The sequence below is a fragment of the Odocoileus virginianus genome, chromosome 15 (genome assembly GCF_023699985.2).
Source record: "Odocoileus virginianus isolate 20LAN1187 ecotype Illinois chromosome 15, Ovbor_1.2, whole genome shotgun sequence".
NCBI classification, from domain to species: domain Eukaryota; kingdom Metazoa; phylum Chordata; class Mammalia; order Artiodactyla; family Cervidae; genus Odocoileus; species Odocoileus virginianus.
Window position 1 is genome coordinate 16,163,256 of NC_069688.1, and position 25,755 is coordinate 16,189,010.

Here is a 25,755-nt window from a genome sequence, read left to right on the forward strand (position 1 = left end):
AAATTCCCAGGTTTCTTTGTCTAGTCATAGAAGCTTCCAGACACCACCTTTCAGAATTACAAGCTTTACAGAAAATGTCAGGTGTTTTTAAATGTTTCAGTATTTCAATCTCAATTTCAGTCTCAACTATAACCTCCTCTAGAAAGCTCCATGGGCTTCCCAGGTGTTGCTATGGTAAAAAATCCACCTGCCAATGCAGGAGATGTGGTTAGATCCATTGATCGGGAAGATCCCCTGGAGTAGGAAATGGTAACCCACTCCAGTATTCTGGCCTGGAAAATTCCATGGACAGAGAAGCCTGGTGGGCTATAGTCCATGGGGTCACAAAGAGTCAGATATGACTGAGCACACATGCATGCAGAAAGCTGTATACTTTTCTCTTTCTCCTTCTCCCAGGTAGAACTTATTCACTTTCCTTTGCATTCTTCTGGTACCCTAAAGAAACTTCTATCATAAATTCTGTGATACTTCACTTTATTTTCTGCCCTTCATGCATCAGCTTAAATGCTGTTCCTTCGGGAAACTTCTCAGACTCCTATAATAAGATTAAGTCTTCAGTGTGTGCTGCTATAGCATCCTAGGCTTTGCTTGCATAGCAGTTATACTGGTGCATTTATGTACATTATTTTCTATTTTATATCTCTTCCCAATCAGTATATAAAGTAGGGAAAAGACTGTGTCATTACTTTTGATGGTTTTTGTTCCTTTGAACTGAGCCCAGTGCCTGTCACATAGCACGCATTCAAAAAAATGTTTGAAGAGGAGAAGAAGGTGGAGAAAAAGAAGGGAGGGAAGAAGGGAAGGTGGGAGGGAGGAAGAGAAGGAGGGAGGGCTCTGAATGGAGTTTTCTACCAAAAGGATAGGTTGAGTGTTCTTGGGGTGGGAGAGGGGGAAGGCAAAGAGGACAAAAGTCTTGCAGACTATCTCTACATGGGAAAAAAAAAAAAAAAACAACCAGCCAGACAAGTAACAAAAACAAGTACCTAGATTATCGACAGCATAAAATAATCCTGCACTGCTTTCCCATTCAAAAAAAAAAAAAAAAAGCATCAGAGCTGCTTCTTGAAGTTATTGACAGTATATGCACACATCCCCTGATGACTGGGGGTGTTTTGCACCCCCCAACCCCAACGCCACACACATATCTCAATCTATCTTTGTGCAAAATGTTTGTTCTTTTCTTACAATGGTCACTCATGTTTACAAAGTTGGCCATGCTTATTATTATTATTATTTTTAGTTTAAATGTTTGTGATCTAATCTACTTACTGGCATATCCCCAAGGGCTGGGTTGGCTGTGGGCAGACTAGACTGAACAACAGCTGCTGAGAATTCTAAGCCTCAGAGGCAAAAACTTAAGGCGATCTGGGGAAGGAAGAGTATAGATTTCATATACCTAGGGGAAACAACAGCAATATTAGTGTTTCTTTTTGCTTGTAAAATGGAGGATACGAAGGTGGTGAAAAAAATAGTTTTGCCAGTCTATCTTTCACATGGGTAATTGGGAGCCTGCTAGGAATTTTCAAACATAATATAACAAAATTGAGAAACAAAAAAGTTCCTTTTCATCTGCACAGAGGCTCTGTTGAAGCTGAAATACTTGTGGGATATTAGGAATGAAAAATGTCAGCATGCACACTGCCCAGGCTCGCCTGGTTTATGGCTCCCACCTCGTGGCCGTCGTGACTGCCCAGTCAAAGAGCTTCTTTGTCCCTGGAGCATTGCTTTGCAAAGACAAGAAACATCCCCAAGCATCCTCTCACTTTGACATATAGGTCATGGCATTCAGAGAATAATGCGAAGGATTGCCCAAGTGCCAATTCCTTGAATCTTCGGGACATGAGGCTATTTAGTACGGGTTCAGCTAAGCCTTTTTGCTCCTACGGATTTCCTTCCTGAATGGAAAGTCCCTTTTCAAGTGAAAAAGACCTGAGTTATTGAGTGGCTTGAAACGCAAGGCTTGTAAACAAATACAAGGCCAAGAAGTGAGTGTGCTGGAGTGGGGAAAGAGAGAGACATGTCATTTGAAAGCCTTAACCAAAAATATGTACAAGTGATGTATGTGTGTGTGTATGTGCATTTTGAAATCCACAAGAGAAATGCCAGTCCTTTAATTCAAGGCTGAAATGATCCAGACTTTGAAATGCGCACATTTCCTGATGTTTTGGTAGATTGAGAAACTTGATTTAGAGAGAAAGATGAGATTGACGTGGGCATTCTGCCCTCTGCCATAAATTCCCCTGCATCTCCAGCCTCAAGTCAGACCCTAGAGAGGAAAGATGAGTTCCTGTCATGGGTGTGGAATGCAGAGGTCTAGTTCTTAGAGGTAAGGGTGCTGCAACCACAGCTGTTTCAAAGTAAATCATTTCTAAGCCCAACTTAGTGGTTTACGTTTGTTAAAATCATGGCACTGTACAAGGACAGTTGCTTCTTCCTGGCTACCTGGTATGAATGGCAGCCAAGCCACTTTGTTGAAGTCAGACCTAACCAGTCCCCCTGTGCATACCGTGCCTAAAACCCATGGAAAATAAGAAGGGTTGATGATTTTGCATGAGATTAAGTCATGATTGAATAGCACGGCAGAGGCTTAGGTGGCATGAACATGTGACGTGTGGCAGAGGCTATGGCCACTGTCAAACCTGAAAACTTCAAAATAAACTAAAGGGCTAATAAAGAGACAGGGTTAGAATAAACAAGGACACTTGAAGCCCAAGCAGTGAGCAGCACTAGGCTCCATCTTCATCTGAATACCTTTAAAGAGTGATCTAATTTTTCTGTGACCGAGCTTTCTGCCTTATCTGTCCAAATATCTTCTTTTTGGCTAGAAAATAGAGACTAAGTCCTACATTCTATCCCTCAAAAAAATGCCAGGTACTGCTCTAAAATATTTGATCCTCTCCCAGACCTCATAAGGTGAAGAACTCTTGTTTTAGCTTTTTAATAAGTTCACATAACTTGTTAGGGGCAAAGCAAGGAGAGCACACTGTCTTCACAGCTTCCTCAACAAAAAACCATCATAAAGCTTGCCATTTTGTTCTACTTTATTTTTCCCTTACTTATGTTATGATAATCACTCTTGAAATTACAATGTGTCTTGCTATGCACAGGCAAAGTGTATAGATGTTGAAATAACTCATCACCTATTTCACCTGTTGTCTTAACTTGAAAAGAACTCATTCATTTATGAATGCATGTATGCCCTGGTTGATTGATTGACTTATATACCAGATGTCTTTTTTTTTAAAATATGTGTCTTTTAAAAACACTTTATTTGTTTATTTTGGTTGCACTTGGGTTTTGTTGCTGTGCACGGGCTTTCTCTAGCTGCAGTGGGCAGAGGCTACTCTCTAGGTGCAGTGCACAGGCTTCTCATTGTTGTGGCTTCTCTGGTTGCAGAGCACGGGCTCCAGGGTATGCCAGCCTCAGGAATTGTGACACTTGGGCTCAGTAGTTGCAGCTTCTAGAGCACAGCCTCAGTAGCTGTGGTGCACAGGCTTAGTTGCTCCGTGGCATGTGGGATCTTCCCAGACCAGGAATCAAACTCATGTCTCCTGCATTGGCACCAGGGAAGCCCCAGATACCCTTTTGTGAAGGAAGTTTGACTACATGTTTTTCAAGTTGAGATATTATTGACTTGGGAAGTGGGGGAAAGAATAGGAATAGGTTTAAATTTTTTTAAAAAAAAGTTTTCAATGGATTCTGCTTGGAGGAGAGAACTAGGTGGTAGGTCTAAGATGGTATAAGACATTCTGGGCTTAAATAAATAGGCTGCTGTCTCCAATATTGATCAGCCTTCCAGCAGTGATTTCCATGGAACCACTGAGGGTAGAGAAGAGTAATATGGTTGGAGAAATTGTATTCTTATTTTCCTTAATCCCACAGGTGGGGAGAGGGTGGTATCTGGTGCTTGGAAATTCCCTTCCATCATAGAAAGCACTTAGCACAGTAATTGGTGGTGTCTGGTGTGATTTTGTGTGACTGGGGGCTCTTTTATTCCTTGGAAAATGCAGACACTTCCATATAAAAGGAATAGCACACTGCATGGTCAGTATGCATGGATTTATATCTTGCCCACTGTTCAATTAATTAATTTTCCCTAACCCATTACCTCACAGGCCTCATAGGCTATTCCTTTCCTGATGTCATTTCACTTCTGTTTTCTCTTGGCCCTCTTCCATCTAAATCCAGCAATCTTCTCAGGGCTTTTTACTGTCTTTTCTCAGCTCTGTGTTTTCACTCATGACTCTGTAGACAGAACCTCTCCTGGGCCCAATCTGATCCATAATCTCTTTCCTGACTCTAATAACTCCAAGATATCCCTGATTTTAAAGGTGGCTTTTAGGCAGTAAAAATCTGGATAAGAATTTACAAATATCTAAATCTCTACTTTTCTAAATTTATAATTTTCAGTATTTATAAATCTCTGTGCACGCATGTTAAGTCACCTCAGTCATATCTGACTGTTTGCAACACTATGGATCATAACCCACCAGGCTCCTCTCTCCACAGAATTCTCCAGACAAGAATACTGGAATGAGTTGCCATACCCTCCTCCAGGAGATCTTCCTGACCCAGGAACTGAACCTGTGTCTCCTACATCTTCTGCATTGGCAAGCGGTCTTTACCACTAGAGCCACCTGGGAAGCCCTTATAAATCTCTACCTTCTTAAAAATAAAAGGCTTTTACATGCTTATTCTTTTTACATGCTTTTACTCTTTTACATGCTTATTCATTGAAAAGAGTTAACGAATATTACGCAATTGCTATGTCCCAGGTACTGTGCAAAACCCTAGGAATAAAATACAGAACAGTTAAATGTAATCCCAACTGATGGAAAGTTTAAATACTGACGTATTTGATCACTAGCATTAGCTGGTTACTAGAAATAACATTTTTAAAGTGGTTTTTAAAAAGGATTGTTGCTGTATAAGTGGTAGCACATTTAATAGATAAAACATATGGCAGTTTTGAATTCTTCTAGTCATTGTAGAAAAATATCATAACGTTCTTGCAAGTCTTTGAAATCTCAAATCAATACATAGCTTTTTCCTGCACCCAATGTGTCAATACCTTACATTAAAACTTTTTTAAAATGTCTAATAATTTTTTCTATTAGAAGTTGCTTTAGTAAAGTTTAATTTTAACCAAATCTAATTTTGTAAACCTAACTGAACACTAAGGGGCTATTTTAGGCTTATAACTTTTTTCCTAACACAACAACATAGCTCTGCTGTTTGCTAAACTTTAACATAAGAAATAGAAACCTACCTAGATTTGCCCTGTAAACTATTTGTCTACCTTGCATAATTTTTTGAAAAGAAAGGAATAGCCAAAATGTAGGTATCATATAGAATATATGCTACATGTCATATATGTCATATAGATTATAGCATCTGTAGGTGTCATATAGGTTTAATGGAATAGTCTATGGTTTCTTATGTATTCTCAATGAATCCAGTTTTGCTGTTAGGGAGTCGTATGGGACACTCTCAGTTTTACTCCACTTTCTCATTACTTTATTCCCAGCATGGAACAGGGTGCCATGCATGTGGTTGGTATGCAGTAGATGCTAACTCCCTTCACATTTTAAAAAATATTTATTTATGTGGCTGTGTCAGGTCTTAGATGCAGCATGTGGGATCTTTGTTGTGGTATGCAGGACACAGGCAAGCTCTTCATTGCAGCCCGCAAGCTTCTCTAGTTGAAGTACGCGCTCTCCAGTTGAGGTGTGAGGTCTCTATAGCACAAGGGCTCAGCTGTGCGTGAGCTTAGTTGCCCCACAGCACATGGGATCTTAGTTCCCCAACCATGGATCGAACCCTTGTACCCCGCATCAGAAGGTGGCTTCCTAACCACTGAACCATCTGGGAAGTCCCTCTCTTTTTCATCTTTTGGTTAAAGCAGAAATTGGTGATGTTGTAGCTGTATATATCACAATATCGTATCAAGCACAGTGCACTAATATGCTTCTTGATTTTTTATTTATTTGATTCCTTTATTCTGCTTCTACCTTTTCTGCTATCTTTGATAGCATCAAAGTGACAAAAGCATTGGTGAGTATCACAAGGAACCCTGTTCTTTGATTGGCTTGGAATAGAAAAATGAATATGAGGACATTGTGGGGGAACAAGAGGGCAAATAAAAGTTATGAAAGTGTTAGTTCTTCAGTCACCTCACCATCCATCTCCTCTGGACCCTGGAGGAGAAAATGGCAGCCTTACTTTTATATGATTGAAAAAATTAATCCTCCCGCCCTCCCCGGGATCTCTGGAGCTTTAGTTATAGACTGTATTATTTATTCTTTGACCTTTCTCACTTTCTTCTCCCATTTTCCAACTTTAGTCCTTCTGCTGCTTCCTGAGTTTCATCCTGGAATCTGTTTCTCATAGATTAGAAGATCTACTCATCCAATGTGATTTTATAGCAATGCTAAAAGATCTACCATGTTCTTTCTAGAACTTGATACTCAGTAGCTGTAAACCCTAAGTCCTCTCTCAAGAATTATGGACCCTGGGCATAAATTATACTTTATGCCTCTGTATTTTCCCATTTTCACATTTTTTTGGAAGGAATATATCCCTTAAAAGAGATAAAAGAAGAACACTGCTTTCAAATTCAGTTCTATCCTGAATCAGTTAATTGGACAAAGGTTAGACAAGTTAACTAACAGCCTCTCCTCAGTATATTGGTTTCTTTGTGTCCCAAGATTAGATTATAAGAATTCATGGGAGGGTATGATAGTGATGGGCTTCCCTGGTGGCTCAGAGGTTAAAGCGTCTGCCTGCAATGCAGGAGACTTGGGTTCAATCCCTGGGTCAGGAAGATCCCCTGGAGAAGGAAATGGCAACCCACTCCAGTATTCTTGCCTGGAGAATCCCATGGACGAAGGAGCCTGATGGGCTACATTAGTCCATGGGGTCGCAAAGAGTCAGACATGACTGAGAGACTTCACTTCACTTTCACTATGATAGTGATATTCAAAGTGTATTCTGTGTACCTATATGTATCCTTGGGATATACATGGACAGATTTGGACAAGACTTAGTGACTGAATAACAACAACACTAGACAAAACTATTTTTATGGATTATTAAGTCATCATTTGCCCTTTCCATTATCATTTTCCCATGATCATATAAAGTTCAAAAAATTCATTAGTGTAGTTTCACTTTGCAAAAAATCTCTAAGAAAATAACACATGTAGAGTTTCTATGCAGTATCAAAGAAGAACATCCACCAATATCTGAACAGACTATTCAAAAATGTTTTCCTCTTCTAACTATATGTCTGTAAAGGGCCAGATTTTGTTCATGTACCTTAACCAAAACAACACATTGCAAGAGTTTGAAAGCAGAAGCAGATATGAGAACCCAGCTGTCTTCTATTAGTCTAGGAATTAAAGAGATTTACAATAATGTAAAACAATGCCACTCTCTTCAGCAAAACTTTAAAAATTTATTTCAGAAAATATATTGATTATTAATAAATTTAGGTTATTTTTGTTCATGTATAATGAATTTATTATTTTTAAAAATAAATTGATACATAATTTTTTAAAATCTTTAAAATTTTTTGAATATAGTAAATATCAATAACCTTAATACATATAAATGAAATATCTTTAGTGCCTTTAATTTTGCTTAAGAATGCAACAGAGTCCTGAATAAAAACTTTGAGGACCACAAATATAGAATGTTGACACATAATTTATATCATGCTCACATACTGTAAACAAATATGAAAATGCTGAGCTCATATTTTGCTTTAGAGAGCAGAAGAAAAATTAACTTCTTCCTTTCTTTCTTTCTCTTCCTTTTATCCTTGTATCTTTCCATCTTTTATTATCTGCCACTATCTAAGTTCTATTTTTCTAATATATCCTCCATTGTCATCTGTATTAAACTTAAAATGTATTAATGTAAATGAACATAAAAGGACTTTGCCTTATTTAAATCTCTATATGTAAAAAATAAACCTAGTATAAAGAATTCAAATTTATTGACAAGAATAGGTCACTCAGGTGTGTTTAAAAATGAATTTGAGAAAATTCAGAATATTATATATTTATCAGTCAGATATAGGTATATAATATCACTGAGACATTAATGAGATGACATTGCAAAACATCTGGAGGAGTAAGAAAAATGAATCACTTCTTTGTTAAAGGGAAACTCTCACATGGAAAATTCACTGGGAGAAATAAAACAGAAGTGATAAACTAGTTTCTCAACTCTAAGTTCTAAGAAAGTTGTAGAATTTGAAAAAGAAGAACTTGGAAAAGGGAGGTTTAAATGTATTGGAATTCCAATAGAGGAAACATAAAGAATTGTAAAACCAACTAATAAAATTTGTTCAAAAATCCTGTTTTGTCATATAAACTCAGCCTGAAATGTGAATGATTATCAATTGTGATAAATTCCCCAAGTTGCCAGTCTTGGTTTTCATGTTTATTCATGAAAGGTGATGATGGTACTTACACATTTCTTTGAGAGAATTGGATGGGAAAATACAAATAAATTGCTCAGCACACCACTAGATATAGAGTAAGTGAACACTACTTTTGTCTACTAACAGCAGTGATGCTCATTTTTATGTGTCACGTAGTGTCCAGATGAAATGGTCTCTCCAGTTCCCACTCTGGTTCTGATTCCTAAAACCAAATTCCAACGTCTACTTCTACATCTTCATTGGTAACTTGAGGAATTTATCACAGTTGATAATTATTCAGATTCCAGGCTGTCTAATCTAGCATCCATGTCCTTAGCCACATTGGTATTCATCTTTCTTTAACGATGGCACCCTTTGGTATGGCCTCTTCTTCCTTTGTCTACCTCTCTATCAAAGCTCAACTGCCAGATCTCATCACCAGGTAAATGGAATCTCCAGGCCCACACCACCCCAGGAAATGCCAGTTCCCTCCTCTTGTTCACGCTACTTGATTTTGACATAGGAGTTACATTTCCTTGTGGCTTCTGCAGTGCTAGCATGGAAGTGAGGATCAGGGTACCCCGGTGGTAGCAGGAGCAGAACTGTTTTGTAACTGGAAGCCAAACAAGTCACTTAGCTTTGAAGGCACAAGAAAGGCTTCATTTAGATACCAGGCGACAAAGATCAAAGCTGAGGAGGACAAACATGCCTGTTGTCTGCGACAGGCGGCAAGTCACCAGAAGGGAGCCCCACATCCTTTACTGCAAAGCAGATGCAGTACATCTGAGAGGTTACCATAAACCAAATAAATACCACGGCAGAGCCTTCCCTTGAAGTCTCATGGAAACAAAAGAGGGGGGCTTTCACCTGAAACAGAGTGGCTTGCTCTCCCTGCAGCTGGCACATGGCCTTCTGCCCCATTCTACTTGTCACGTCTTAGATGAACACCGAACATCTCCTAATAAACTCCCCCAAAGACATAAAACCTCTTATATAGGTCCAAAATAACACAAAAATTGATATAAAAATATTCTCTGGGAAGTGACATATCACGACTTCTTGGCAAATCACAAAGGTTTCAGGGTGCTGGTGGGCAGTTAAGAGAGATGCTCTGCTCTATTTAAATGAAGCCATGGCAAATGAATACAGGGGACTTCCTGATTCAAGAGAGAAACATGAGCACATTGGGCAGTCTACTCTATGGCAAACACTATTTTAGGTCTTTGATGCACATGGTTGTATCTGATTGCTACCACAGTCCCATAAGTTTGGAACTATTCTCCAAGGAGAATGAGATTTTTTTTCTCAAGATCATATAGTAAGTGGCAGGAACTCCTTCCTTCAACAAGATACTTGGTTTTATTTAAAAAGTTACTTTGTAATGAATTCTACCAGCTAGGAAACTGAAAGCCCACCTAGGAAAATTTATGAAAATTACACAAAAGCAATTAACTTTAGGAGTAAAATATTTCATCTGTTAAATCTGAAGGAAAAAGAAATAGATTTAGGATCTTAATAAGTTAGAGGTTGGTAATAACAAACAGAAAATTGAGCAAAACAGCCTTCCTCTTAAACTTTAGTTTTAAACCCATTTTTGAGTGCATTTGAGAGTGTCCTGGCTCTGTCCCAATCAGACCCTGTATTTCATCTTGGAGACAACGTACATGGTAAGTAAGGATAGCTGGATTCCTACCAATTGCTGCCTATGGTAATTGCTAGAGAGAACAGAAATTAATGGAATGAAATCCAGTGGTAATTAGAGTTACTAAATTAGTTATGTGACTGCATTAACAAAGGGATTTGAATTGCCTTGGGTGTTTAAGTATAACTCTGTGGAAGTGACAGATGAGTGGGAATATAAAGGATAAACAGATATTAAGCAAATACAAAGGGGGTTGAGTGAGGATATTCTAGGCAGAGGGAGAAGACTGTGTAAAAACTGGATGGCTGAAAGGAAGAGATCTCAGTACTTTGGAGCAACTGGAGAAAATAAGGGTTGCTTGAGGACAGAGTGAGGAAAGCAAAGTGCAGGTGAGACTCAGGTAGGTGAGCAGACAAGTCAAAGGTTTGTAAATTGAGTTAAAGCTTTTTATTTTTATCCTAGGACGAGAGATCTAGGACTTTGGCTCAGATGGTAAAGAATCTTCCTGCAATGCAGGAGACCCAGGTTCGATCTCTGGGTCAGGAAGATCCCCTGGAGGAGGAAATGGCAACCCACTCCAGTATTCTTGCCTGGAGAATCCCATGGACAGAGGAGCCTGGTGGGCTACAGTCCATGTTGTGGCAGAGTCGGACACGACTGAGCAACTAATGCCAGGAAGAGAGAGAAGCTTTTAAAGGGCTTAAGTACGGTGAAGGGAAGGGGTGGAGGTTGCAGCTGAAATATTTACGTTTCCACTGTGAGAAGATCACTTGCACTAGGGGACAGAGTAGATGAGAGGAGACATCTCGCTCCTGCTAAATGACTGCGGGGACCAATGAGAGGCAATGATGGCCAGGGGTAGGTGGTCAGAGCAAGGACTGGAAGAGGATGGGTCGTGCACATTTCCAGACAGAAAAATTGACCACTCTTGGCAGTAAGTTCAACATTGAAGTGAAAGTAAAGTGTCAAACAAGATGTCCAGTTTTCAGGCTCTTGTAAATCGATGGACGAAAGAAACTTAAGTCAGTCAGTTCAGTCGCTCAGTCATGTCCGACTCTTTGCAACCCCATGGACTGCAGCACGCCAGGCTTCCCTGTCCATCACCAACTCCAAGAGTTTGCTGAAATTCATGTCCACTGAGTCTGTGATGCCATCCAATCATCAGTTTTACTCTCCAACAATCTCCGTTAGCTGTTCTAATAAAGGTGTTCTTGTTTTTGTAATAACATTGGAATGCACATGGGTCTAGAGTCCCCTGCTGCCATCATTTGAAGCTGGCCCTTACTGGTGGAGAGACAACCTGGGAGGTGAAGAGAACTTAATAAAGGCTCAAACATCAAGTCTACAAGTTACAGCTCACACTACATGTGAATGAAGATAAAGTGTACCAGAATAATTAGTTCAAAGTTCCCTCAAGCTGAAGATGCATCAATAGACAGATCACATGAATGAAAAATACTGTAGAACTAATTCATTTAACCCATCTTCTTGACAATGAGAGATAGGAATTATTAATACTTAAAGGTAGGTTGTTTTTTTTTAATAACATTACTTTTTGGAGCAGTTTTGACAAGAACCAACAAAATAATTCCACAAATCTCTCTGCTCACTTGATTCTGCCATTGTGAGTAAAATTATTCCCTTCATACAGCTTCCAAAAGTATTAACACATATTTGATTATGCTAACGCTCTAGATTTTTCTCTCATCAACAATATGATTATTAAAAAGATAAAAGCTACTATAAAATTATTTTTGTCTTATCAAATGATCAGATTGTACTTAGTTTACAATAATAAGAAGAAAAAGAAGAAATTATGCATAAATAATACAACCTGGTATATAATATATAATATGGATGTTATATATTAAGGTAATATAATGTATAATTAATTACATGTATTCAGAATGAACCATATTCTGGGCTATATAGCAAGTCTCACAACATCTAAGAGGTTAAAATAGTATAAAACATGATTTTAATCACAATGGAATTAAATTTTAAGGTAGACTTAAAGAATTTTTAAAAGGGTAATTATAAATAGTATACTAGGGTGATAGGTGAGAGAATCCAGAAACAAATTTGCTTCAAGTCAAAACAAACCACATTATCTGTTAGTATATATTATTATATAACACAGTACATAATAATACCTTGCATGTATTATATAATGTGAGTATGTAATATAAAACTACACTATTATGCTTTAAAATATCAAAGTGATACATAAAACTCATATCATATGTCATATTTTATAATTCACAAAGCTGTTTCACACATATTCTTGCACTGAGTCTTCACTGTGATCTAAGTGTTACCATGCTTCTAACAGAAGACAGGAAACAATGACTGTTATTAGGAGGTTGTAGTGAGTTTGAGAATAGAGGATAGATGGTGTAATATCTCTGTAGGGTACAATACATAGTATTTAATACAGAATGCATCACCTATGACATATTACAAAATATACTTCCCATGTACACTCTCCAGAGAAGGCAATGGCACCCCACTCCAGTACTCTTGCCTGGAAAATCCCATGGCCAGAGGAGCCTGGTAGGCTGCAGTCCATGGGGTCGTGAAGAGTCGGACACGACTGAGCGACTTCACTTTCATGCACTGGAGAAGGAAATGGCAGCCCACTCCAGTGTTCTTGCCTGGAGAATCTCAGGGACGGGGGAGCCTGGTGGGCTGCCGTCTGTGGGGTCGCACAGAGTTGGACACGACTGAAGTGACTTAGCAGCAGCAGCAGCATGTATACTCTCGCTGCCCTGGGATGGGAGTATTACCAGGCCTTCTAACAGGGAAGGAAACAAAGTGATTCAATAACTTACTTAAGTTCCCTCAACTATATTATTGAGAAGATTTAGGACTCAAAGCCAGCTTTCAAAAAATGCAATTTTGGTGTTATTTCTACCACATCACAGCTGCCCTAGATAATGGCCTGACTTTTGATTTATAGCTTCTAACCAGCTCCTAATTGTCAGTTACATACAGGAATATTCATGATACTATCTGCACAAAGATGACTCAACTGATGACATCCAGAAGCAGTCAAGAAAATACTGAATGGGGCTCACATGTCACATTCTGAATAGGAATATTAAAATGTCCAGTAAACATTTGTGTGAAATGTTTCCTTGGCAAGAACCAGACTCTCAGGACTGAACTGCATTGTGTGCAAGTGGTTTTCATCATTCTTTCCCTTTCCAGTAATGCAGGGAGCAGCTTCGCCCTCCAGGTTCACAGGACCAGGACTGTCTTTGCACACAAGTGGCAGAGCAAGGATCCTGGCCTGATGGCCAGGCAGCGTATACTGCCTGCTAGAGGCAAAGGTCATCAGGCTTAATGACCTCCAAGAAGCCCACCCGCCCAGAAGAACAAAGACTCCTCTGGGTTCCCAGGACACATGAGAGCAGAGGGATGGTGTAAGTGTGTGTGAGGGGGGTCCTGTGTGGGGGCTGGGGTTGACATCATTCTCTGACTTCATGGTTTAAGCACAGTTAACCCCAAGAAAGCTAAGGGGTAAGTCAAAACATATAGGGAATTCATGGACAGGATAGGAGAAAAAACAATATTTTAACCCTGTTCCTTCCTTTCCCCTAGCTGGTACTCACTCTCAATAGTACCAAAAAAAAAAAAAAAAAGAAAACTGAAAACTCACATATGTACATATATTTATATACTTACATAGATTATATAATACATACATCTTTATATACACACATACATATATATACACACACACACACATGTGTTTTTCCTTATGTTTTCTTTTTCTTGATCTCTAAGAATGCAGGTAATGCGTTTCTTTGGGAAAAGAACTGTAAGCTAAAGAACTGTCACTGATGGCAAAGATTAACATTTTTTTTAAGGGCACAGAGAAGATGGAATAAAAATGATCCATAAAAAAGAGAAATTACATCAGTCATGGCCCTATCTTTAGGTCTGCTGGCTGGAATTTATCTTCTGCTCCAGTATGTGTACACACACACTTTTATTTAGGTTAAGAAAAAGTGAGTGAGTGTCATTTGCTCAGTCGTGTCTGACTCTTTGCAACACCATGGACCATATGTAGCCTGCCAGGCTCCTCCGTCCATGGAATTCTCCAGGCAAGAATACTGGTGTGGGTTGCCATTCCCTTCTCTGGGGGATCTTCCTGACCCAGGGATCAAACCCAGTCTCCTGCATTGCAGGCAGATTCTTTACAGTCTGATCCAAAGGGGGATCAATATAATCTGCCTGCCTAATTTATATCTGCATTTTATACATACAGTCTCATTAAACCTGAAAAACACTCACTGATGGGAAATAGCAAAGATTAGCTTTTTAAGAAAGTTACTGAAAGAACTGAGTAAAATTTTCCTCAAAAAAAAAAAAAAAAGAGAGAGACATATTTTTATAGATGATTCTATATTACCTCCCTGCTCAAAAGTTGTGTTTGGCTTTCAGTCACCCTTCGTGACTGACAAAAAAAAAAAACCTGAACTCTTTATGTGGCTCGTTTTCACTAAGTTTGAGAGGAAAGGGTTACTAGTCACATTTTACAGATGAGGAAACTGATGCTTAAGGATGATAAGTGACCTGCACAGGGTTTCATGTGGAACAGATGTTTTCATCTGCCTCCAAAGCTATTGCACCACACTGCGGTCTCTCATGAAAGAGTTCAGGCCTGACATTTCTCCATAACTATGAAACAGAGAGCAGAAGATGCTTCACTTCAAAAAAAAAAGTTTTGATCCAGCAATATGTTTTTCCTTATTTCCCCCTTTCCCCTCCAATTCCTAAGAATGCAGATAATGTGTTTCTCTGGAAAATGGATTACAGCCTGAAAAATATTCACTGATGGGAAACAGCAAAATTAGCAATTTTTAAAAGTTACCAAAAGAACTGAGTAAAATTTTTAAGAAAAAGAGGCATATTTTTATAGATGATTCTATAGTACCTCACTGCTCAAAAGTTGTGCTTGGCTCTTCATAACTGACAAAAAAATTCTGAACTCTTTATGTGGCTCATTTTCTCTTTCAACACAAAACTGTCATCATACCCCCTTTGCAATTACAGGACTACTACAGATCTCTTTGTGTATGGGAAGGCTAATCCTGTTCAGAACACCTTTCATTCCTGGATTTATCAGCTAGAAAATTGCTTTGCACTCACATTGGAACCGACGCATCCCCATCTCTATGAAGACTGCTCTGAACTCACTAAGCAAACGGGGTGACTAAATGACCTTGTTCCATACCACCATCATGTTTTTCATTATTTTTGTAAAGTTTACAGGTTCTTTTACTCACTACCTGAGCTCTTTTGGGGTCAGAGAACATTGCTTCACACATGGATATGGCACCAGAACCTTCACTGTCCTTAGCATGTAGTAGGTAATCAACAAAGAGTTGTTGCATAAATCAGTGGATAACTGAATCAAAGCCAAGTATGACACACTAAAAATTCTTCCAGGTTATTTATGGTTCTGGTGAAATTAAGTTGTGTCTCATACAATTATCTGATGCTGAAGCTGAAGCTCCAATAGTTTGGCCACCTGATGCAAAAACTCGTTGAAAAAGACCCTGATGCTGGAAAAGATTGAGGGCAAGCGGAGAGGAGGGTGACAGAGGATGAGATGGTTGGATGGTATCATTGATTCAATGGAGATGAGTCTGAGCAAATTCCAGGAGATAGAGATGGATAGGGAAGCCTGGCATGCTTCAGTCCATTGGGTCACAAAGAGTTGGACATGCTGAGCAACTGAGTAACACACAATTATCAAAGGTTTATTCCCATCCAGGATTATACACTCTCTCTGTCTTCTTTGACATTCTCAAACATTTGCAGTTCCTTTCTATTATTGCTTTAAAAAAAAAAAAAACACATAAATAAGTCCTCCTTCTAACCATATCTTGGTTTTGCCATTTGTGCACAAATGATTCGATGGCACCCATATAGGGAGGTTATGACTTTAAAACAACCATTTAGTTTTTCAGATATCAAATCTCTATTTTTTATGCTTCTGGCCCCAGTCCTGCTTCACAGCTTTGTTTTCTGGTAATCTTCTACCACCAAAGTAGAATCAGGGGGCTGACGACATTAGAGAAGAGGAGCGCAGACTCTCTCAGTTCTCCAGACTCACAGCTACACAAGAAGAATGACTTCATTTTTGTCTCCTGCTCTTTCCTCAGCAACAAAAAAGTGCCTAGCACATAACACGCACTTTATACAGAACAATGAATCTGTGAATGAGAGCTGTTACTCTTGATCTCTTTAAGACAGCAAAAGTAATAATTACTGGACTTGATGAGTAAGAAAGGATTTCCTAACATTTCTCTAGATTTCTTTTGAACTTAGCAAAAGGCAGACAGGCTCACCCACTCATTAGAGTGCCAGTAAATAGATCATGACAGACAGGGAAGGGAGAGCTGAAGGCCCACCCTTTCTGATCTCATTAATGGTGTTTAGTAGAAGGAGAGAGACTGAAGGGCAACAGGTGATTAGAAGCATGTCTCAGGCTCCCTTGTGCAGCCCCAAATCTGAGGCTAGGTAGGTTGGGGGTCATGTCAGCAGTGGAAAAGCTTTTGCTCTATTTATTTTTGGACACTGGGAGACTATCTCCTGGCAAGCTACCCTCTCAGCAACCCAGAAGCAGTTTCACCAAATAGGTTGCTTTACTGTAATTAAATAAAGAGAGAATCTGAGTCTGGTTATACCAAGCTCCTCTCCAGGTTTGCCAGATTTAGCAAAAACAAAAACAAAAAACACACATATATATATTTAGGGCACCCAGTTGCATTTGAATTTTGAATCAGCAAGTGAATTTGTTTGTTGTGAGTTATTTTGAGTTTTGCGTGTATGTGTGTATGTGTGTCTGAGTGTGGGTGGGTGTGTTTTGTATAAATGTCTCACGCAATATTGGGTACAGCCTTGCACTAAAAAATATGTTCAGATTCAAATGAGACATGGCATGCTGTATTTTAAATGGCAACTCTGCGGCTGCCACTTTTTGTCATGTATAATTTATAATGTGCTCAGGGATTCCTGCAGACCCCCACAAAGCATGCGAAAGTTATTTAAGAGCTCTCTGGGGATCTTGCCAGAGGGTGTCACAGCATACTGAAAGCCAAGGTGTGGCCAAGTTTCCAGGGAGGATCAGTCAAAGCCCTGAGCAGGACAGAGAAGAAAAGATCTCAAGCTATGCCAGCCTCATGAAGGGAAAGTGACAGGCTCCCTAAGAATGGCACCAGTTGCCCCTCAGAGGTGTCACCTGTCAAGAGAGAAAACAGCTGAGACAGAGACCAATAAAAACCTAAAAATCCAAAGAACCTGTGGTAGCAGTGGAGTATACCACCCAGACCTCTGCTCAAGATAGAATTCTCCGTTTAGGTAAAAATAGTGCAGTTGGCTGACAGCCTCCTGACTGCCTTCAGGGTCGCTCAGTTTGAGACAAGAGTATGTCTCTCTGGGTAACCCTCCACTATGATTGAATACAGCAAGGGTACTAAGGTCTGGCTATTTCTGCTGAACACAAGACTCCTCCAGGAGTCTGTCTCTCCTCTGCCAATTGCTGTTGGATTGGCAAAGCCTTTCTCATGGTTGCTTTGTGGTCTTCCTGCCCAGTTCTGCTTCTTTCCATCTTTCTTTCCCCTGGTACAACACCTGTGGACTGAATTCTTTCCCCATCCAATCTTGCTTCCTCCCCATTTCAGTTTTCACAGGTTTTGCCTTGCAGTAAATCCCTTGAACTCCTACTCTATTACAGCATCTGCTTCCCAAAGGTTCCAAACACCACAACTGTGTAAGGTGACGTGATGCCTCCTAAATCTACCTCTTCCCATAGTTTCAGTTGGGCTTCTCTGGTGGCTCAGTGGTAAAGAACCCGCCAGCCAATGCAGGAGACATGCAGGTTTGATTTCTAGGTCAGGAAGATCCTCTGGGGAAGGAAATGGCAACCCACTCCAGTATTCTTGCCTGGAAATCCCATGGACAGAGGAGACTGGTGGGCTACAGTTCATGAGTTTACAAAAAAAAAAAAAAATCAGACATGATTTAGTGACTAAAGAACAATAAACAACAACATAATCTCAATTGCCTGCTTGGAGAGAGAGAGAGAGGATGCTACAAAACTCTGATAGAGTGAGTAGAACCTGTCACCCTGGCAGAAAAAGAGCTTACGCTTTTAAGTCAGAATAAGACAATCTGACTGTAATAAATGTACCTGGAGTAAATTTATTTCTTCAAGTCACCTAATTGGGACCTAATGGAGGAGATCAGAATAATTACAGAGAAAAAGAGAAGTCACATTTTCTTTGAAAGTTTGATTGCAGTATTGAGGAATTTACAACTCTGGACTATCTAGTTAGGGTAGAATCAAACTTCTGATTAATGAGATAGGAAAACAGAGACTAGAGAGATGGGGAAGAAGGAGATAGATTACAGGGAGGTGAGATAGATGAGCTTCCCGAACACTTAAAATTTCAAAGTCTTCAGGAGGGTGCTTTGGGATGCTACCCTCTGAACCTTCACTAACTTCAATGTTAGTTTCCCATCCTGGGAAAACACTGGCCAGGTTAATTTCAAAATCTCACCCTGTACTTTTTTTCCTGGGAAAATGATCAAAAGTCATTACCTAGCAGGTGCCTAAAAAGGGGGAGAGGAAGCCTTACTTCCTGCCAGGTCCTGTAGATGTGAAGTTTCAACTTTCCAATCTAGTAAATCTCTTAGAAGCATAATACGCTTCTGGTAACACCCTACTGGAGCTAGGTTGCTACCCTTTCAACAAGTTTTAGGTTGCAACCCATTCAGAACTAAAGGGATTTAGTGGAGCGAAAACCACTCCCCCGAAATATTTAAAATCTGAGCTCTTTAGCCTGTATTACATGTATTTCATAAATTCAACCTAACCCATCTTTGTTCCTGAAGGCTGGTTAGACTGATTTCCTGCCTGGATGAAGCCTTATATAAATTTCAAATCTATGATGCACCTGCTTCAATATTTGTATCTTATTTTGTCACCATAGTTATAGATTTCTTTCTCTTTGAATCATTTTGAATTTATCTTATTACTTATTTTTTCATTCACTATATACCTCCTCATATTTTATAATTTTTCTGTGTAAATGTCTTATCTCACCACTATTAAAGTTATTATAAAGGACAGTCCCTTTTTTTCTAGAGTATATGTTAGAGTAGGTATCATAGAAAGACAAATATGTTTAATCTCACATGTGGAATTTATAATAAAGTTTTATTAAAGTATAAAGGAGATAGAGAAAGCTTCTGACATAGGCATCAGAAGGGGGCAAAAGAATAACCCTTTTGCTAGTGTTAGCAATGGAGTTATATACTCTCCAATGAATCCAAAGAATGTCTGGAGGTTGCAAAGACCTCACCAGACCCACTCCCATATTTACGTTTTAAGTAACAGAGTTGGCTAGAAGGTTTAATCCAAAGATTGTCCTCAGGCAGGATACATCCTTGTAAAGACCAGACCTACTCCCATAATTTATGTTTTAAGATAACAGAATTAGCCAGAGACTGTCCTCAGGCAGGATACATTATTGTTATATAATCCTAAGGAATGTAGAGAAAAAAAGTAAAAAAAGTTTGTCCTTTCTTCCTCCTTGAATATTCCATACTTCTCTCTCCTTGGGGACCCCTGGACTTCTTATCAACCTGCCTAGGAACTGACTCTCTCATTCCCCCCTTTCCTTTTAGGAGAATTATGTTGCCTAGGATTTAAAAGAAATAAAACAAACTCATGCAAAAAAGAGATCAGACTTGTAGTTACCAGAGGTAGAGGTTAGGAGGAAGTAGAAATGGGAGGAAGGTGATCAAAATGTACAAACTTCCAACGAACACTGCTGTGTGATACAGGAAAGTTAAGAGTAAATCCTAAGGGTTCTCATCACAAAGAGAAACTGTTTTTTGTTTTTTTTTTCTTTTCTTTTTTATTCCTTTTGACAGTAACTATATGAGATGACAGATGTTAACTGAGCATACTGTGCTAATCATTTCACGATACATGTTAAGCAAACCATATGCTGTACACCTTAAAATTATACAGTGATATATATCCATTATAATGAAACTAAGAAAAACTTTTTCAAGAAGTAGCTGTCAGCTGATTCTGGAAGTTCTGTTGACACCAAAACAAGTTATTTCAGGAAAATCACAGATGTAAATGGTTAAGTTAGGGTCAAAGTTAAATACTGTCAATTTGAAGGTACATAAATATTGTGCCTACCATGTTGTTATTCTTCAAACTTAAAGAAACTTCTAGTAGTAAGAGACAATGGAAAATGGATGTCAAACAAGTTGGTTATGATTCGCTATTTGGTCTTTAACAGTGACCAACAATGAACTTAGAGGTGAGCCAGAATGAGCTACTCCACCTATAGTCCTGCTACCAGTTTGAATAAAGTGATATCTCAGTCTAAATTCTGCCACACATGCAAACAAAGCACATACTGAACAATGCTTAGAAAGCAAAACCAAAAATTTTTCGTACAACCTGTTATATTGGCTCAAGGAAGTCTTAGCTCCCTGTCCTTTTAGATACTATTTTCATAAATTGCAAGAAAATTCACTTAAGGCAGACAGCAATGTTCTAGAAGCAGACACAATATTTCCAAGCCAGGATTCTGTCACCATTACAGCTGAATCAAATAACCAGAATCCTCCAGAATCTAGGGCTGGACACAAGAATCTTTGGGGATTTAAATTAAGACATCTTTTGGGTGTAGGCAATAAACTAAAAACACTCCTTGAATTCTTACTGTTCATGTAAGTGTGGGAAGTAGCTTCTAAATATTTTAGCCAATACACATACACTGACTATTTTAAATTTCTCTAACAAAGAACCACTTTTTAAAATTAATTTTTTTTAATTTTATATTGGGATATAACCAATTAATAAACAATGTTGTGACAGTTTCAGGAGAACAGAGAAGAGATTCAGTCATACATATACATGTATCTATTCTCCCCCAAACCTACCTCCCATCCAAGCTGCCACATAACATTAAGCAGAGTTCCCTGTGCCATACAGTAGGTCCTTGTTGGTTACCCATTTTAAATATAGCAGCGCATACATGTCCATCTTTTTTTCTAGCTAGGTTCCCCTGAGCCCTAGTCTTGCTCTCCACTTCTACCAACTGGGGAGCTTGTGCTCATGATCATTCACTTAGTCGTGTCCGACTCTTTGCGATACCATGGACTGTAGCCCGCCACTCTCCTCAGTCCATGGGATTTTCCAGGCAAGAATACTGAAGTGGATTGCCATGTCCTCCTCCAGGGGATCTTCTCAACCCAGAGATTGAATCCAGGTCTCTTGTATCTCCTGTATTGGCGGGTGGATTCTTTACCACTGAACTAGGGAGCTACTGTATCCTAAAAGGTTGAGTGTTGAAGAATTGATGCTTTCAAACTGTGGTGCTGGAGAAGACTCTTGAGAGTTCCTTGGACTGCAAGGAGATCAAACCAGTCAGTCCTAAAGGAAATCAACCCTGAATATTCACTGAAGGACTGCTGCTGAAGCTGAAACTCCAATACTTTGGCCACTTGATGTGAAGAGTCAACTCATTGGAAAAGACCCCGATGCTGGGAGAGATTGAGGGCCAGAGGAGAAGGGGGTGACAGAGGATGGGATGGTTGGATGGCATCACTGACTCAACAGATGTGAATTTGAGCAAGCTCTGGGAAATTGTGAAGGACAGGGATGCCTGGCATGCTGCAGCCCATGGGGTTACAGAGAGTTGGACATAACTTAGCTGAACCAAGCAACAATAATACTGTATCCTTAAAAAAAACAAAAGCTACTTTAAAAAATTATTTAATTTTTACTGAACCTCCAGGTAAGATCTCATCTGAAGGATATAGAAGGGATTGCTGAAAAACAGATTGGAAAGAATTACTCTGCTATTTGTGTTATCCTATTTCTCAATGATAAAATTATCACCCAGATGGTGCATAGATAAAATTTGAGATGTATTGTTTTGTGGTAGGGATGGACCCTGAAGGGCATTTGAATTTGGGAAAGTGGTACATAAAGATACTGTGACAAAATTAAGATGTTTACAAAGATCACCATAGTGGCTGGTTTTCTGGATCCAAATCTGTTAGCAAAGTGCCCCTGAAGAACCAACTGTGATGTGTCCTTGTTCCTTTGACACATCTCAAATTATGTACAGATACAGCATTAGTCCGATACTTGGAGCTGACCCAGATAATCATCTAAATCAAATGATATAAGGTTTGATTCTCTGTCAGAATCTTTGGTACATATAGAAAACTATCCTCCAGGAAAACAAAGTGAAAGTTACTTGCAAAGAGTGAGACTTGAACCCATATTATCTCAAGGATGCCTTTGTAGTTCTAGCTGGACTGATGAGGCTGGGAGCCCTAGACGTTTTGATAGCCTAGGGGAGCATGACCCCCTCTGACACTGCCTTTCTCCCTTGGCCAGGGGCTCTTAAAAGTCTGCTTTGGTGGACAAGTGTAAAAGATAATGAGTTCTTTTATAGAAACCACTGACTCTTTCTTTACTTCTTTTGGGTCCTGGGGAGTTTCCTATAAGGAAAGAGAAGGGAAAAGCCACAGATATGGGCAGAGAGCAGTGTACATGTCCTCACTCTATGCTGTTCTTTGCTTTCCCACTTGCATTTCTCAATCAGCAGGTACTTCTACCAGAATATACTCCAAAGGACTTATGGGATGAGGAACAAAGAAGTAACTCAACATACAAAATTTGGGAACCTTAAACCAGGTGGTTAAACTCTACCTAAGTAGTCCTTAACTTTTTCTAGGTTACCTTTTGGAGGACTGGAAAAACCCTGAGCTGTTGTTCCAGAACATGCTCATGTGTTTCAAATTTTACAAACTATCAGAGAGGTTACTGCCTCTCCAAAGATCACCTACAGATTGTTCCCCCTTCCTTGGGTGACCTCAACCTAGAAAGGTGGCAACCTGTGGTTATATATCCACAAGGAATTCAGATGTTGTAGATGGTAAGTAATTTCATTATATTGATTAAAATTAAAAGATAGAACATGAACAAAAAAATCAAATAAATATGATGGCTAATCTACCAACCTAAGAGTCTCTATTAGGAGAGTCTCTCTCCCACGATTCCCTGTGTTCTCCATAAAATGGCAGAGACTAAGAACATACCATACTCTATCTCAGTTACTACTTCCTGAAGTTAGCCTTCAGGCATATTTTGGTGTAAGCAAAGCTATTCTTATCATATAAAATAAGACAAATGCAAGTAAAGTTATAGAGCTCTTTGAGTCACTCCAATAACATTTCTTTCTAGATTTCATGTTGAGTTTATCTCAAATTATTTAAAAAGACATTCCTAAGAAAAGATTGTGATTTGCTCCTTTTCAAGGATTATAGTATTTTTGTATAATTGTGTGATGCTGGTAATTTCGAACATCCCTTCATCAGCACATGTTCATGTTGCCAATTTAAATTCACAAGTGTCCTTAGACAGGTTTTTTTTTTTTTTTTAAGATCTTCAACATACAACTGTATTGTTTTAATTTCCACCTCTGTGATGAAATGAATGTACAAGAAAGGAGGTGGAAGTGGGAAAGGTCATGGGAATAATGTGGAAGCCATCTCACCACCAAATTATCTCCATGTCTTAAAAAGCCTTTTTCCAACATGGATTGGATTTCCTCTGAGCCACAGAGAAAGAATAAACAAACAGAAATGTTTTCAAAGAGAAGGAAAATAATTGCCAAGCTGTACACATTTAATTGTAGCACAATGACACAAGTTAATTTGCATCAAGTAAAAAAACATATTTTAGTGATTAAAAAAAAATAAAACCTGGGAAACCACTCAAAGTTTCCCTCTGAAGAAAGTATTCTACCCAAGTCTAAACTGTACAAACACACCCTGTGATTACCACCAATTGGGAACCATGAAGAGCCTTAATGTCAAAGCATGAGAAGGCATTTTAGCTTTACACACCACCTAATTGTTCCAAGCTATTTGACAAATTCAAAAAGGCCAGTTTACAAAAAGCACAGTACATATGGTGTTTGCCTTAATTGCTATCTATTCTTTCAGATATTTGAACTCAAACTCACTATGCCTGTCAGAAGCAGCAGAAACAATTCAGGGGCAGACAAGTTTTGTGTAGATGTATCTTTTGCTTCTCTAGTCCATTATACAGTTGATTTTACCAAACCATTGTCTCTTATAAATACAATTCATCTGAATGACTTTACCAATTAAAAAAAAATTAATATAATTCCAGGACCCCAAAAATCTTTCCTAATTTATGGTCTGTTTCAGTGAGAAAATACCTGCATATGACTTTGCTCTATTCTGTTAAATTTTATCTCATGATTATAATGCTAATCCTTTGTAAAAACAAATAAAGACCAATTCCAATCGGTAAATACAGGAGTGCTGCATCATGGATCCTGTTTCTTATAAACAATAAAAGACATCAACCTACAAAGCCCCAGACTCATTTGATTTTACCAAACAGTTTTCATAATTAAGCTCAGGTATTATTATTCTTATTTACTCAATTATATAAACTATTCTACCTTTGGGCTTTATTTGGCCATCCTTGATCTGACATGAATGAAAAAAAGAAATTGTTCTGGCGATTTACATAAAACTCTGACTTGTTAAATGAACTTTCTGATTTGTCTAACACTGAATTTTTTTTTTTTTACTCTGTCCTTTTTTTTTCCCTCATGTTGTGATGATATAAAATAATACACTTTTAGGACTTGAAAGGCTTTATCTTTTATAAAAGAAGATTCTGAGGACCGAAAGTTTAAACAAATTATCCAAGTTTACACTCAATTACTGGAACAGTCAGGGTCAGGATTTAGGTCTTATGATTCTCAGTCTAGGATTCTTTCTACATATCTGGGTACTAAATACACAAGGTCGGACACGACTGAAGTGACTTAGCAGCAGCAGCAGCAGCAAACTACACTTCATATTCCTAATGTCTCCAGTTTTCCATTACATAAAAACCCTCAAGGACTGACCACATTCAACAACGGGATTATTATATAGAGAAAAAATGTTTTCTTATATACTGAAATGCTTTTATCCTTACTGATGAAACAATTGTCACACTGAAAACTTGATTATGGCAGAAGTAAACATCACACAAAATGGTCTAAAAGTTTGCTGCATTTGATTAGGGCTGCAGGAGATCCAACCAGTCCATCCTAAAGAATATCAGTCCTGGGTGTTCATTGGAAGGACTGATGCTGAAGCTGAAACTCCAGTACTTTGGCCACCTCATGCGAAGAGTTGACTCATTGGAAAGACCCTGATGCTGGGAGGGATTGGGGGCAGGAGGAGAAGGGGACGACAGAGGATGAGATGGCTGGATGGCATCACTGACTCTATGGGCATGGGTTCGGGTAGACTCTGGGAGTTTGTGATGGACAGGGAGGCCTGGCGTGCTGCGATTCATGGGGTCGCAAAGAGTCGGAAACGACTGAGCAACTGAACTGAACTGAACTGAGTGATCAATGAGGTATCGGTACTTCTAATAAAGAAAATCATTTTTCTTTATTATGTGAAGAAAAATCATTTTCTTACACACAAGTTCCCAGTTAGCATATTCTAGAGGCTAGAATGTGAAAACTTGGGCGTTATTTGGGAGGGAATGGAACAGTGGAGAGAATAGACAGCTCATTCCTGAATCACA

General features: G+C 38.9%; 1 long non-coding RNA gene across 1 annotated transcript in view; it reads right to left on the reverse strand.

Moving 5' to 3' along the window:
• LOC139038445 (uncharacterized) overlaps positions 1–25,755 on the reverse strand; it is a 95,074-nt gene that overhangs the window by 8,280 nt on the left and 61,039 nt on the right. The window lies entirely within an intron of this gene.